Below are 17,351 nucleotides of genomic sequence, written 5' to 3'. Positions count from 1 at the left end.
GAATAAAAGACTATTTTTTTAGGGGGATGAGGAATAAAAGACTACACATTGGGTACAGTGTATACTGCTCAGGTGACAGATGCACTAAAATCTCAGAAATCACCACTAAAGAACTTTTTCATCCAACCAAACACCACTTGTTCTAAAAAACTATTAAAATAATAAAGCAAAGCAAAACAAAACGGGAGCTGTGGTGTTATGATAAGTATTGGTTTTTATTCACGGTTCCTGGCTCACAACTCTCATTGTCCTTGTTTCAATCTTTTGTTATAATGTTGGATTTGTCAGGCCTCAGGGGCAGGCCTATGACCTTTCCCTGTCTTCACTTTACTCTAATGTTCCCCCACTTTTCTGATTGTGGGTCTTAAGATCCTCCCATGAGAGGGTCCACCCTATACCCTGGAGGAAGGAACGCTGATGTCACGAAGCTTCCATAAAAACCTGAGAAGAGAACGTTCAGTGATATTCTGGATAGCTGAACATTTGGAGGTTCCTGGAGTGGCATGCCCAGGAAGGGCAAAGAAATTCTGCGTCCCTTCCCCTGTAACTCATCCTATGTGTCTCTTCATCTGCATCCTCTGCAATATGCTTTATAATAAATCAATAAGTGGGAAAAAAAAGAAATTGAAATTGAAGGGACGGACAAGTGTGCAGTGCTCAATAAAGCAAGCAGGAGGAGAGTTCCAGGCTTTACTGTCTTTAAAGTTTCTATCTCTTGCTCAGAGGCTGGGATTCCACTGTGCCTTGAGCCATTTACCCGGGTAATATGGGGTACATGGGAACTTGGAGCCTCACATCCACGTGGCAGGCAGATCTAGTGTTCTTGTACTTTGGGAAAATTCTCCTGGAGTCATGCACATCTATAACAGTACAACCATCATTCAGAACTCACAAGATAAAGATGGAGAACTCTCGCACATCAATAACAGTACAACCATCATTCAGAACTCACAAGATAAAGATGGAGAACTCTCCATTTCACTCATAATAGCCACAAACTATTGACCTGAGTGTTTGGATCAGACCCAGAAGCTGGTCTCAGGGGGCTCAACTGATAGGCTCCAGTGTCTCACACTTTTTGCTCTGGGCCCCTCCATCTGAGCCAGGAACCAAAGTAGGAAAAGCTGAAGAGGGACCCTGGGGAACAAGTGGTTAATAGGGAGAAGACAGCAGGAAGCAGAGGATACCACTGTTTGGGTAGAGGGTGAGAGGGTCTTCCAATACTGAAGCCGATACTGACCTTTCGGCACTTAGGCTGAACTGAGAGATTAAAACCTTTAAGAAATTAAAACCAATATGGTCAGAGCAGGGGAGTCTGAGAGAAGGGAGTAGAAGAACTGAAGAGCCCTTAACCTCACCCCTGCCCTCAACTGCTATGCTCATGTGATATATGACATAGTGAGAAGGTGCTGGACAGGCAGTCAAAGAAAACTGGGTTCTAGTCCTGGCTCCACAACTCCATGGCCTGGTGCAAACTCCTCCCCATCTTTCAGCCTCAGTTCACTCATCTCTACAAGGAGGAGGCATGGATGACTTGGAACACCTCCTGCGTGGCCATCAGGATGCTGTGATGATTCTGAGAAAGTGGAGGCAATCTCTTGGGATCTCTGGAAAGTATTACTGGAAGCTTAAAAAATTAAAACAAAACAAAACAGAAACAATAAAAAAGCAATTCCCATCCCCTGGCCTGCTGTGACTCTCCGATGTTCAGACCTGACATCTGAGAGTTCCCAAATACAGGTATCTGACATGGATGGGGCAAGAACAGAACACCCATGAACACTTTGCAGTGCAGAGAGGAAAGGTATGAAGCATGGGACAAATGAGAGTATCCACTCAAAAATCACTCTGGTGGCAGATGTTGCTAATTCAGGGACTGTTAGTGTGTGGGGACAGGGATTGAGTGTATAGGAACTCTACTTTCCACTCAATTTTGCTGTGAATCTAAAATTGCTCTAAAAGTAAATTTTTCTAATTAAAAAAACCTGTCATCCACTTTTCTAAAGTCTTTTATCTCCTTCACTCACAAGTTTTATCCTGAGAAAAGGTCCTTGTTTAGTTAAATACACAAAGGATTGAATTTCAGTGTGTTTGAGAGCAGAGAGGCTTTGCCTTTCAAAGAGGATTTTTTCCCACTTTCTTTGAAAATCTTAATGTTTTATCATATGACTTAAACATTTTCATGACTCCAGACCAAATGGAGACGATCAAAGGTCAGAGAAAAAACAGAGAGAAAAATCTTGAAATTAAGAAGTTGAATAATCTTTCTTAGCAGAGATTTCTAAGTAAATAGGGAATCCTTTATGAGGTTTAATTCCAAAGCCTTTATTCAGACAAAAATTGTCTTAAGTTAATGGAACTTTTTTTTTTTTTTTGAGACAGAGTTTCGCTCTTGTTACCCAGGCTGGAGTGCAATGGCGCAATCTCGGATCACTGCAACGTCCGCCTCCTGGGTTGAAGCAATTCTCCTGTCTCAGCCTCCTGAGTAGCTGGGATTACAGGCACCCGCCACCTTACCCAGCTAATTTTTTGTATTTTTAGTAGAGATGGGGTTTCACCATGTTGACCAGGATGGTCTCGATCTGTTGACCAGGATGGTCTTGATCTGTTGACCAGGATGGTCTCGATCTCTTGACCTCGTGATCCACCCGCCTCGGCCTCCCAAAGTGCTGGGATTACAGGCATGAGCCGCCGCACCCAGCCCAGTTAATGGAACTTCTATTTGGATAGAGAACATAGAATTAGGAGATTGAGAGACAGGTTATAAGGAGTCCCAAAGACCTGACACTTGTTTAGCAGAACTCCTGTTGGAAGCCAAGTAGTCTGATTTGAGGCACTTTCCTTTTTCCCTCTCCTTGCCCCCTATATTTCTTTCTTTCTTTGTGTTTTGAGACAGGCTCTCACTCTCTCACCTAGGCTGAAGTGCAGTGGTGAGAGCATGGCTCACTGCAGCCTCAATCTAGGCTCAAGTAATCCTTCTACCTCAGCCTCCTGAGTAGCTGGGACCACATGTGTGACCCAGCACTTTCTCCCTGTCTTAGCCCCCTGCTCTTTAGTGCCTTCTCAAACTTACCAAATGAGATCTTTTAGGGGGCAAGTTTGGCAGATTGTGGTTAAAATATGAGCTAAACAGTTTCTCCTCCACCTCCCTTCCACCCTGTTCCTGTTGCAGCTTTAAAGGGTCCTCCAGGCTAATTCTATGATTCATTTTTATAAAGCTTTGCTCTCTTGTTGCAGCTCAGAGATCTCTTTGAGGTGGTAACTGATCACATCTTAACAAAGACTTATTTCCTTTTTTTTTTTTTTTTTTGAGATGGAGTTTTGCTCTTGTTACCCAGGCTGGAGTGCAATGGCGGGATCCCGGCTCACCACAACCTCCGCCTCCTGGGTTCAGGCAATTCTCCTGTCTCAGCCTCCTGAGTAACTGGGATTACAGGCACGTGCCACTGTGCCCAGCTAATTTTTTTGTATTTTTAATAGAGATGGGGTTTCACCATGTTGACCAGGATGGTCTTGATCTCTCGACCTCATGATCCACCTGCCTCGGCCTCCCAAAGTGCTGGGATTACAGGCATGAGCCACCGCGCCCAGCCAACAAAGACTTATTTTTTAAGAGGAGCTATTGAAAACTTACAATATCAGTTCTGTCTCATTTCCTCAGCCAAGGTTTTCTGTCCCTCCTTGAGGGTGAACCCAGTTGGCTTTATTCCTAAGGCTTCCCCTGAGTGCTGGGACACACTTGATATTCTTTCTCACTAACAATGGGATTTGGAATAAGTACTATTCATCAGATTTGGGGCCTGGGACCTATGACATCTTTGTACCCATATTCCTAAGTTTTCTCTTCTTCTCTAGTTGTTGAATGTAACTGGGATTCAGAGCACAAGGTTAGGGTTTCTGGAGTCACCAGACCCTTCCCTGGGAGGCTAAGAGGGTCTTGCTTTTCATCAAAAGGAGGTTAAGTCTGCCTGATCTCCAGTTAGAGACATAACAGTGAACTACCAAAGACAAAATGGCACAATGTTGGGAATTGTTGAGATGAAGAAAAATGTCAAGACTGGGCCACAAGTAGAATCAGTGTTGGGGGTTTCCAGAGCCAAGCAAACTAAACAATCTGGTTTGGGGATAAAATCTACTCATGTGGGATGGTAAGACCCCTGTTATGCCTCTCTTGCATGTCTGACTGAGGTATTAAAAGAAAGCTTCAATGCTCAAAGAGTAAAAGTACAACACTGGCAATGACAGGCTGAGGAATTGAAGCTTTTGTTAGGGTCTCAGCCAGGTACTTCTGCACACTCTCTGTACTAGGTCACTGGCTCTCTTCTAGTGCAAGAGTGACTAGATTATTATTTTAGAGACAACTGTTTCCTTTCTGCCTTCCTGTCTTTCATGATGGCAAAGCCTATTTCTCCCTTGTTCTTCTGTATGTTCACATATCACAGAAATCCCATAACTCTCTTAATTCGCTCTGCAGGAAATCTGCTCTAGAAATGTACAATGTGCTCTGTTATAAAAATGTGTTATATAAAAAGAAGCTATTAGACTGCTGGCTTCTGGGAAGATGGAGTAGACATACTTTTCCATATTCCTTCCACTAAGTACAACTAAAAACACAGAATATTATATACCATACAAACATAAGACTTTAGAAAGAAGAGAGAAGACAGACTGCCTAGGGACATTGGGACCTGAGGAGTGACACAGTGGTGAGTCACCTGGGTTTTCTTTTTGATTTACATTTACCAAACTTAGAGCTAAATAAGCCAGCAACCAGCAAACACCAGTGGGACAGACAAAACAAAAACAATAAAATAAAAATTAACAAAAGCCATTCCTCTCCAGTCAAAGGATCAGAGAAGGGTCAGCCCAACATGAGAGAAAACTTTTAGATAGCAACTGCTCTAATCTATTCAATCACCACAGTCAAAAGGTAGCCCTACGATCACTCACACCAGCAAAGTGGGGCACCTAGATTTTCGCCCTCTTGAGACTATAACATAGCATCCCAACATCCCCTTCACATTGTCTCCACTGACCCCACAAATCTCTCCCCATCTCAAATGTCAAGGGGGCCAAGTAGGGAACCTGGACTTCTACCTCCCGCTGAGAGCTCCATGAGGCAGCACATCACTCTTCTTCTGTTGGAGATGTGTCAGAGAGAAAGCCAGCTAAAAGAGAAAGTTTAAATAAAATCCTGGGTCTCATAACATAATTCAGTCATGTGCCACTTAACGATGGAGAGATGCATTAATAGGTGATTTTGTCATTGTTTGAACATTTTTGATATGGTTTGGTTCTGTGTCCCCACCCAAATCTCATCTTGAATTGTAATTCCCACATGTCAGGGAGGGACCTGGTGGGAGGTGATTGGCTTATGGAGGCATTTTCTTCTATGCTGTTTTCATGATAGTGAGTGAGTTCTCACAAGATAGGATGGTTTAAAGTGTTTGGCATTTCCACACCTACTGCTCTCTCTTTCTCCTGACATCCTGTGAAGAAGGTGCCTGCTTACCCTTTGCCTTCTGCCATGATAGTAACTTTCCTGAGGCCTCCCTAGTCATGTGGAACTATGAGTCAATTAAACCTCTTTCCTTCATAAATTATCCAGTCTTAGGTAGTTTTTTTGTAACAGTGTGAAAATGAACTAATACAATTATAGGGTGCACTTACATAAACCTAGGTGGTACAGCTTATGACACACCTAGCCTTCATGGTACAGCTTATTGCTCCTTGTGTTACTGCACTGAATACTATAAGCAATTGTAACAAAATGATATTTGTGTACCCAAACATATCTGAACGTTAAAAAGGTACAGCAAAAATATGGTGTCATAATATTATCATTTTAGACAGAGTCTGATGTGATTAAAATGTATATGGAAGAAATATGCTATATAAGGCAATCTTAGTATAAATAGAATAAGTAAAAGGATGTTAAAGGACGTAAGACTTTTATTCTTTACTTGAACAGGAAAAATAATGGCATCAGTAGGTTATGATTAAGATCTCTCTCTCCGTATCTAGAATAAAAGGTATAAATATCAGCAGAACATATATTGTTTTCAAGTGCTCACAGTGCATATACCTACATAGACCATATCCTGGGCCATAAAACAAACTTCAATTACTTTAAAATAATTGAAGCCATACAGAATGTGTTTTCTGAACACCATGGAATCACACTAGAAATCAATAGCAGAAATATTTCAAGAACTTAAAAAAAGAAGAACAAACTAAAACTAAAGCCAACAGAAAGAAGAATAAAAATAGGAACAGAAGTTGGCAGGGTGCAGTGGCTCACGCCTGTAATCCCAGCACTTTGAGGGGCTGAGGCAGTTGGATCACCTGAGGTCAGAAGTTTGAGACCAGCCTGGCCAACATGGCAAAACCTTGTCTCTACTAAAAATACAAAAATTAGCTGGGCATGGCAGCACGTGCTTGTAATCCCAACTACTCTGGAGGCTGAGGCAGGAGAATTGCTTGAACCGGGACCCAAGAGGCGGAGGTTGCAGTGAACTGGGATCATGCCACTGCACTCCAGCCTGGGCTACAGAGCTAGACTCTGTTTCAAAAACAAAACAAAACAGAAGTCAATGAAATTAAAAACAGAAGGCCAGGTACGGTGGCTCAACGCCTGTAATCCTAGCACTTTGGGGGACTGAGGCAGTTGGATCACCTGAGGTCAGGAGTTTGAGACCAGCCTGGCCAACATGGCAAAACCCCGTCGCTACTAAAAGTACAAAGTAGCTGGGCATGGTGGCAGGTGCCTGTAATCGTAGCTACTCAGGAACCTGAGGCAGGAGAATCGCTTGAACCCAGGAGGCGGAGGTTGTAGTGTGCCAAGATCTTGCCACTGCACTCCAGCCTGGGGGACAAGAGTGAGACTCTGTCTCAAAAAAAAAAGGAAGAAATTAAAGACAGAAAGCAATAGAAAAAATAGGTAAAATAGATTTGGATCTTTGAGAAGATCAACAAAATTGACAAACCTTCAGCAAGACTGACAAAGAGAATAGAGAGAATATATAGATTACCAGTACCAGGAATAAAACAAGGGATATCATTACAGATTTTGCAGACATCAACAGGAAAGTGATGAAATACATTACTATAAACAACTCTACACACATAAATTTGACAACTTAGATGTAGTGAGTCACTTCCTTGGAAAACAAGAATTACTACAATTTACCCAATGTGAAAGAGATAAATAGCCCTTTAGCTATTAAGAAAATTGACTTTATAATTTTAAAGCTTTCAAAAAGAAGTCAGTAGGCCAGAAGTTTTCACTGGAGAATTCTACGAAATATTTAAAGAAGAATCAACATCAATTATACATAACCCTTACAGAAAAGGAGGGAACACTTTCCATTTCATTTTATAAAGCTGATTATACTCAAATATCAAAACAGGCAATAAAAAACATAACAAACAGCTTTCAGGCCAATATTTCTCATGATTATATATACAAAAATCCTTAATAAAATATTAGCAAATAGAATGCAGCAATATATAAAAAAATGTACACCATATCTATGTTTATTCCAGGGATGCAAGGCTGGTTCAATATTTGAAAATTAATCAGTGTAATTCACCATATCAGCAGACTAAAGAAAACAATTTACATGGTCATATCAATTGATGCAGGACAGACATTTGACAAAATTCAGTAGGCACTAATGAAAAATCTTTCAGAAAAATAGAAATAAAGGGCAATGTTCTCAACTTGATTTTAAAAAATTCACAAAAAAACCTACTGCTAACATTATACCTAATGGTGAAAGCATGATGCTTTTTTCCTAAGATTGGGACAAGGTAAGGATGTTTTCTCCTCTTACCATTCTTATTCAACATGGTGCTGGAAGTTCTAGTCAGTTCAGTAAGGCAAAAATGAAAACAAAGCAGGCAAGAAAAAAAAAAACAAGCAAAAAAAGAAGAAAAAAGACATATGAAAAGGAAGAAATAAAAAATAAGAATCTCTATTTGGAAATTATATTATTGATTATATAGAAAATTCCAAGGAACCAACCAAAGAATTTCTAGGCCACATAAATGTGCTCAGAAAGTTTGCTGAATATAATGTAAGCATACAAAAACTATTTCTGTATGCTAGTAGTAAACAGGTAAATGTCAAGAGTATAAATGTAAGACCGTTTATAACTGCTTAAAACATAAAATATTTAGGTGTAAATCTATGAAAATGGGTATAAGACTTGTATGCTGATAACTACAGAAAGCTGATGAAATAAACCAAATGGAAGAAACTAAAAAAGATCTAAAGTAGATGGAGAATTATACTGTGTTGATGAACTGGAAATCTCCGTGTAGCGAAGATGTCAATTTTGCCTAAATTGATATATAGGTTTAAGGCAATTCCTATCAAAATCTCAAAAAAAATTTTTGTAGACACAGATAAAATTATTTTAAAATATATATGGAAAGGCAAAGGAACCAGAATAGCTAAAACAATTTTTAAAAAGACCAGTAAAGTGGGAGGAATAGGTCTTTCCCATATCTAGCCTTAATATATAGTTACATAATATGGCACTAGTAGAAAGACACATAGACTAGTGGGACAGAACAAAGAACCCAGAAATAGATACATACAAATATGACCAACTTATTTGTGAAAGAAGCGCAAAAGAGGCTTTTCAACAAATGGTGCTGAAGCAACTGGACATCCACAGGCAAAACAAAAACAGAAACAAGAACCTTAACAAACACAACTTATCCAAAAATTAACTCAAAATGGATTGTATCTTAAGGGTTAAAACTACTAAATTTTAGAAAAACCATGGGAGAAAATCTTCAGTGTCCAGGGCTAGGTAGAAATTCCTACACTTGGTATTTTAAATGCACAATCCATAAAAGGAAAAATTAATAAATAGAACTACATAAAAATTTTAAAAAATTGTTCTGCAAAACTGTCCAAGAGAATTAAAAAACATGTTATAGAGTGGAAAACATATTTTCCAACCACATATCTGACAAAAGACCTGTATCTTGAGCATATAAAGAACTCTCAATATTCAACAGTAAAAAGCCTGAGCAATCCCATTAGAAAATGGGAAAAAGACATGAAGAAACATATGACATAAGAGGATATATAGATGGTAAATAAGCACATGTAAAGATGCTGAGCATCATTATTGCTTGGAGAAGTGCAAGTTAAGACTATACGTTAACAGTAAACTTATAATGGCTAAAATAAAATGGTAACAACACCAAATACTGGTGAAGACATAGAGAAACTGACCACTCATTCACTCCTGGTGGGATTATAAAATGGTACAGTCACTCCAGAAAATAATTTGGCAGTTTCTTAAAATACTAAACATTCAATTCTATACAAACTGGCAATCGCACTCATGAACATTTATTACAGAAAAAGAAATACTCATATTCACATAAAAACCTGTATGCAAGTGTTTATAGCAGCTTTATTCATAATACCCAAATTCTGTAAACAATTCAGATATCTTTCAATGAATGAATTAGTGGTTAAACAGTGGAATACTGCTCAGCAAAGAAAGCAAGAAGCTATTGGTACATACATCAGCTTCAGTAAATTGCCATATTCATTCCATATTGTGCTGAGTGAAAAAAACCAATAACAAAACGTTATATGCTATATGATTCTGTTTATATAACACTTTTGAAATGACAGAGTTTTAGAAATGGAGAGTACATTGGTGATTGCCAGGTGTTAAGGGGTGGGGGCAGCAGTGGGGAAGTGGTGTGGCTATAAGAGGGCAACATGAGGGATCCCAGTGGTCATGGAAATGGTTGTGTCTTGACTGTATCAGTATCAACATCCTGGTAGTGATATTGTACAATTGTTTGTTGATGGTACTGGTAGGAAAAATTGGGTAAAGAGTGTTCACTAGGTCTCTCTGTATAACTTCTTACAAGGACATGTGAATCAAAAATTATCTCAAATTAAAAAAAAAATTTTAAAGGGCTGTCAAAACTTTTATTTTTTTTGAGATGGAGTCTCACTCTGTAGCCTAGGCTAGAGCGCAATGGTGTGATCTCGGTTCACTGCAACCTCTGCTTCCCGGGTCCTGGTTCAAGCAATTCTCCTGTCTCAACCTCCCGAGTAGCTGGGATTTCAGGTGTGCACCACCATGCCCAGTTAATTTTTGTGTTTTTAGTAAAGACAAGGTTTCACCATGTTGGCCAGGCTGGTCTTGAACTCCTGACCTTGTGATCTGCCCATCTCGGCCTCCCAAAGTTCTGAGATTATAGGCATGAGCCACCATGCTCGACCACTGTCAAAACTTCGTAGTAATAAGAGAAATGTGAATTTTCAGTGCAATGAGATACCAATTTACACTGACAAGAATGGCAAAGATAGAAAGTTGGATAATACAACATTTGGTGGGGTTGCTGGGTCACAGGAACCCTCCTGCCTTGCTTGAGGGAATGTAGGCTAGTATAGCTCATGATTTTGCAGTCCTCAGTCAAATTAGGTACCCATAGCTCTACTACCCTTCTGGGATCATAACAGGACATGAATAGAAAGTAAAGGAGTTAGGATGTCCATCACTTGGAGTGAGCAAGTAAACTGTGGTGGATGTACATCATGGAGAGCAATATCACCTTTAGAAGCAATGAATTAGATGTACATGTAATAGCACAGACAGAGCTTTAAAACATGGTGTGGAGTAAGAAAAGTAAGGCGCAGATTGGAACCCTTATATATTTTAAAATAGACAAAGGTTTTAAAATAGACAAACAAGAATAATTTTTTTTACAAGGTTGCATACAAATTCAAGAAAGCATATAAGCCATATTACAACTGTTGCCTATAGTTGGAAAAAGAGCAGGGATGGTAGATAAATAGTATATACATAAATAAACAAAAAGGGGCTGGGTATGGACCTTGATGATACTGTGCCTTGAAATGAGTATGATTAGCTCCATCCTGGCACCTGAGGGAATTAAAGGAGGAAGAGATGAAGAAATAAGGGAAGGCTGGTTATATGGAATTGAAAGCTGGGTAGACTGTAAACAGCAGCTGAGAGGTATTGGTAAGTTTAGTGCTCGCTTTGGCAGCACATATTGTAAAACTGGAATGATATAGAGAAGATTAGCATGGCCCCTCGCAAGGGATGACACTCAAAATTGTGAAGCATTCCATGTTTTTTAAGTTCGCCACTCATTAACCAGGAAGAACCAAATTTGCTCATTCATTCACACAAACATTTACTCATTTAGTAAATAATTTTTTCCTGTCCACTGGGGAAAAAAAAGGAGAGAGAGATTGGCAAATTTAGAAAGGCATCAGAAGCATGCATTGCTTCATCTTTCTCTTGGGGGTCAGCCTCCATTGTGAGGACTTGCTTAAGATTGGGCCTCCTAGGATTGAATGGGCAAATCTTACTAATTCTGGTTTGGCCAGTAGGCCCATTTAGAGGTCTACACTTCCAGCTGAATTTAATTAATAATGACTTCCATTCTTACTTTCTTACTCAAATTGCTCACCACCGGGTAGGTAAGGGGGTGCTATTAATTGGGAGCCTCTCTTGGAGATTACAGCTTTCACTGGAAGGCAAGTCACTTAAACTTTGTTATGATTATGATTTGCCGACCAATTTTTCTATCTTCTTATCCACCTGGATCAAGGTACAGTCTGGACTTAGCAAAAAGCAGCATACTGAGCTAAGGAGTAAAGGTACTATTCTCACCACTAGAGAGGAGTGAAGCTGTTATCAGAGCTTCATATCAGAATCTGTTGACTCAGGTTTGTGTGTAAAAGTAAATTCACAGATTAAACAAGCTTGCTTATCAGGCTTTCACTGGACATTTTCAATTATTATTATGTTTCTAGGGTGGGGTGTCCTAGAAGGAAAAACGAAAAGAGGGTTGCAGATATGCTGGGAACAATGGGTAGGAGACAGCAAGAGAGTAAAACAGCTCTTAGAAACCTTAGCCATCAAGGAGAGCATCATCCAGTACAATGGACATCCACAGCCTCAGGACAAAGCGAACTTCTGCTCCATATTCTGCTCACTGGGTGAGAAAATATCAAATCCAGTTTAAATAGTTTGTCATTTTTAAAAAGACATTTGAAATGGCTAACTGGCTGTTTGAAAAATCACTGATGTGCAACACCTCATCCTTCAGTCTTATTAGATAAATGAGATATAGTTTAATATTAGTATCTTAAAATAACTGTATATTTGTAAAGTCTACTTTTTGATACTCTTCTAAAAATGTACACCTTATTCCTCTCTGTAGTGATCTAAATAATAAAGCCAAGTTTATTAATATAAATTCTTTGTACTTCTAAGGTCTTTTCTAAACCTAGTTAAACATGTGCGTTAAATAAAGAAGTATCTTCAATTTAAACCATTATCTTAGATGCTCTCTTGCTTTATAGAATGCTGTGAATTTGCAATATGTGTGTTTTATATTATGGAGTGGTAGACTTTGATCAGGTGAAGCATAGTTAAATAGTAATCTGTAATAAATATATATTACATATATAGCCATGTTTGCAAAACTTCTTTCCAACTTAGAATGCTAATAATGACTTTAACTTTTAATTTCTTCAGTTCTAGTTTGAGGAAACTGTGAGTGTGTTTGGAAACCTTGGCTGGCAGTAATGTTTCTAATATCATTAGAACACACATCTTCCAGTGTATTAGAAACACACATCTGATCTCTGGAATCATTATATTTATTCAAATGCTTAGATCTTCATCCACACTGAATTAAAAGGAATCAATATAAATATGAGTGGATAACTTCATAATGCAGAGTAGAACCTGCTAAGAATTATTTATCACATACTCCAGAAGCCAAACATAAACAAAAATTTAAGTGTTTTTACGTTTAAAATGTAATATGTGATTATTGTATAAAGGTAAACATTTAAAAAGTATAGGACAGGGTTAGTTTTGTGTCTTCTTAATTCCCTTTTCTGACCCTCCTCAGATAACCACTGTTACATTTTGTGTGTATCCCTCCAGAACTTCCAAAACTTAACTTTGATTTTTTGGCACAGGAATGTTGCTATTCAAATATAATCATTATACTGTGACTACGTTGACCATAATACAGATAAAGTTTTAAATGCAGATAAAACATGGTTTCAAATATGTAAAGTTATAATAGGGACTTTGAGGAATCGTTTTACAGTGTTAAACCTGACTCATTTTAAATTCAATTCTTTTGTACTAGAAAAGCTGGTTAGGCTTGTTTTTCTTGGTTTCCACAGTCTTCCTGGCTCAATCCATCTTTAGCAAAAATTTTTGTACACCCAGTAAAAATTTGCTTTTGCAATATCTATATATTTAACTTGTAAAAATTGCAGAGTAAATTGCTTTTCTGCTTTTCTTTTTGTAGGAAAAAAGTCAATTATTATAGGCAGTAGTAGCTTGAACTCTGCCTCTGACATACTGAATACTTTGAAGATGGTTATCGCCAAGTTTTTGAGTCTTAAATAAATCAAAAGCTTAACAACTTGTCCTTTCAGGCTTTTAAGTACATCAAATGAGTTGGATGAACGTAAGTAGAGAAGTAATTTTCAGTTTTATATTTTCAATTATCGATGCTTGATTAGAGTGAGCAAATAATAAATGCATAAAAGTGCTTACTAAATAAATGGGTACATAAGTGGCTCTAATAAAAATGTTGCAACATTTTCTCATCAATAATTGAAAAGACAAATGATTCCAAGTTCATTCATTCATTCATTCACTTTATTCTTGATTAGTGCATCCAACTATCCATCCATCCATCCATCCATCCATCCATCCATCCATCAATCCATTCATCCTTCTACCCACGCACTCTTTTAAAAAATACTTTTTAAACACTTTCTCTGGGCATGGCATGTAAGAGGATATTAAAACAAAACAAAACAAAACGCATCAATGATATCTCCAAGAAGCTAAACATCAACTGCCTAGTTAAAATTCTTGGAGAAGATATTTTGGGGTAATATTTCTCAAGAAAAAAATCATAACGTTGATTTATACAGGCCTAAAATAAATTGTCTTGGAAATTAAAATTAGAGATAGAAATTTGTATTTCATGACCTTACCCTGGAGGATCTTGATTTAATAGATCTGGATTTGCATACATAGTTATTAACTGTGAGTTCTTGATCAAATTGCTTTTTTCAGTGCTGAATTCCTCATCTATCATAGAGAGATAATTAAATCTACTTTTCAAACTTATCAGCAATATTAAAATATTATACTTGAAAGCCTTTATAATTCTAAAGTGTAGTACAGTTCTAAGGTCACTTTTATAGGTATTTCTTTCTTTCTTTTATTTTTCAAAACAGGGACTCACTCGATTGCCCATGTTGGCCTGCAGTAGTGTAATCATAGCTCATTGCCGTCCTCACCTCCTGGGCTCAGGTGATCCGGGACTACTGGCATGCACCATCATGCCTAGCTAATTTTTTGTAGAGACAGCGTTTTTTCATGTTGCCCAGGCTGGTCTTGAACTGGGCTCAAGCAAACTGCCTGCTTTGGCCTCCCAAAGTGTTAGGATTACAGGTGTGAGCCATCACACCCAGCCAAATTTTTGATGTTTTGTAGAGACAAGGTCTCACTATGTGGCCCAGGCTGGTCTCAAACTTCTGGACACAAGTGACTCTCCCATCTTGGCCTCCCAAGGTGCTGGGATTACAGGTGTGAGCCACCATGCCCAGCCAACAGGTTTTTCAGTGAGGTAAAAGCAAATCTTCAGAAGTACAGAAGGCTTTTTCTTATATCATACAACCACTGTGTTTGCATAATGGTTAATGATATTTTGTTCCAATGTAAAATTAGTCCATGTTGGTTAGCCAAGATAAATCTCTATCTAAATATTTGGTCTAGTTGATTTCAGTATAGGAAGGAGTGCTGGAAGCAAGGAAGAGCGGACAGAAGAGAAAGAAAGTGCTGCAATGCGGGGTGAGAAAACAGGAGTGGGCAGTGAGAGATGGTGTGAGGTGGTAGCTGTACAGAGCTGGCCTTAGCATAGATTGTTTTATGCTGGCAATCGTTATGGAGCTGATCCTTTCAATTAACTTGAGGTCCCATGGAAATTTTGAATGACATACAAAGAGGAGCTGGTACCATTCCTTCTGAAACTATTCCGAACAAGACAAAAAGAGGGAATCCTCCCTAACTCATTTTAAGAGACCAACATCATCCTAATACCAAAACCGGGCAGAGGCGCAACTAAAAAAGAAAACTTCAGGCCATTATCCATTATGAACATTGACGCAAAAATCTTCAATAAAATACTGGCAAACAGAATGCAAGAGCAAATCAAAAAGCTTATTCATCATGATCAAGTAGCCTTCATCCTGGGGATGCAAGGCTGGTTCAACATATGCAAGTCTATAAACGTAGTTCACCACATAAACAGAACCAAAGACAAAACCACATGATCATCTCAATAGATGCATTGAAGGCCTTTGACAAAATTCAACAGCCCTTTATGCTAAAAACTCTCAATATCACAAAATAATAAAAGCTATTTACAACAAACCCACAGCCAATATCACACAGAATGGGCAAAAACTGGAAGCATTCCCTTTGAAATCTGGCACAAGACAAGGATACCCTGTCTCACCACTTATATTCAATACAGTATTGGAAGTTCTGGCCAGAGCAATCAGGCAAGAAAAAGAAATAAAGGGTATTCAATTAGGAAAAGAGGAAGCCAACTTGTCTCTATTTGCAGATGACATGATTGTACGTTTAGAAGATCCCATCATCTCAGCCTAAAATCTCCTGAAACTGATAAGCAATTTCAGCAAAGTCTCAGGATACAAAATCAATGTGCAGAAATCACAAGCATTTCTATACATCAATAACAGACAGAGAGCCAAATCAAAAGTGAACTCCCATTCACAACTGCCACAAAGACAATAAATACCTAGGAATACAACTTACAAGGAATGTAAGGGACCTCTTTGAGGAGAACTACAAAGCACTGCTCAATGTAATAAGAGAGGACACAAACAGATGGAAAAACATTCCATGCTCATGGTTGGGAAGAATCAACATCGTGAAAATGGCCATACTGCCCAAAGTAATTTATAGAATCAATGCTATCCCCATCAAGCTACCGATGACCTTCTTCACAGAACTGGAAAACACCACTTCAAACTTCATATGGAACCAAAAGACAGCCCACATAGCCAAAACAATTCTAAGCAAAAAGGACAAAGCTAGAGGCATCATGCTGCCTGACTTCAAACTATACTACAAGGCTGCAGTAATCAAAACAGCACGGTGCTGGTACCAAAACAGAGATATAGACCAATGGAACAGAACAGAGGCTTCAGAAGCAACACCACATATCTACAATCATCTGATCTCTGACAAACCTGAGAAAAACAAGCAATGGGGAAAGGATTCTCTGTTTAATAAATGGTGTTGGGAAAACTGTCTAGCAATGTGCAGAAAGCAGCAACTGGACCCCTTCCTGACACCTTACACTAAAATTAACTCCAGATGGATTAAAGTTCTAAATATAATACCTAACACCATAAAAACCGTAGAGGAAAACCTAGGCAAAACCATTCGGGATATAGGCATAGGCAAGGACTTCATGGCTAAAACACCAAAAGCAATGGCAAAAAAAGCAAAAATAGACAAATGGGATCTAATTAAACTCCAGAGCTTCTGTACAGCAAAGGAAACAATCATTAGCATAAACAGAATGGGAAAAAATTTTTGCAATCTACCCATCTGACAAAGGGCTAATATCCAGAATTTACAAAGAACTCAAACAGATTTACAACAAACAAACAAACCCATCCAAAAGTGGGAGAAGGATATGAACAGATACTTTTCAAAAGAAGACATATATGAGGCCAACAAACATATGAAAGAATGCTGATCATCACTGGTCATTAGAGAAATGTAAATCAAAACTACATTGAGATACCATCTCACGCCAGTTAGAGTGTCAATCATTAAAAAATCTGGAGACAACAGATGCTGGAGACGATGTGGAGAAATAGGAACACTTTTACACTGTTGGTGGGAATGCAAATTAGTGCAACCATTTTGGAAGACAGTGTGTTGATTCCTCAAGGACCTAGAAATAGAAATACCATTTGAAATACCATTGCTAGAAATAGCAATCCCATTACTGGGTCTATACCCAAAGAATTATAAATTTTTCTATTATAAAGACACATGCAGATAAATGCTCATTGCGGCACTGTTTACAATAGCAAAGACCTGGAACTAACGCAAATGTCCATCAACAATAGACTGGATAAAGAAAATGTGGCACATATACACTGTGGAATACTACGCAGCCATAAAAAATGATGAGTTAGTGTCCTTCACAGGGATACGGATGAATCTGGAAACCATCATTCTCAGCAA

At 38.5% G+C, this 17,351-nt stretch overlaps 1 non-coding gene across 1 annotated transcript; it reads left to right on the top strand.

Annotated features, from left to right (window-relative positions):
• The first annotated feature begins 11,039 nt into the window (after positions 1-11,039).
• Positions 11,040-11,146, top strand: LOC118153259 (U6 spliceosomal RNA). Its single transcript, XR_004742516.1, has one exon. It is a non-coding gene; the product is annotated as a U6 spliceosomal RNA (small nuclear RNA).
• The last annotated feature ends 6,205 nt before the right edge of the window (positions 11,147-17,351 follow it).

Source organism: Callithrix jacchus, chromosome 4 (genome assembly GCF_049354715.1).
Source record: "Callithrix jacchus isolate 240 chromosome 4, calJac240_pri, whole genome shotgun sequence".
Lineage (NCBI taxonomy): Eukaryota > Metazoa > Chordata > Mammalia > Primates > Cebidae > Callithrix > Callithrix jacchus.
This window is presented reverse-complemented; position numbering and strand designations above follow the sequence as displayed.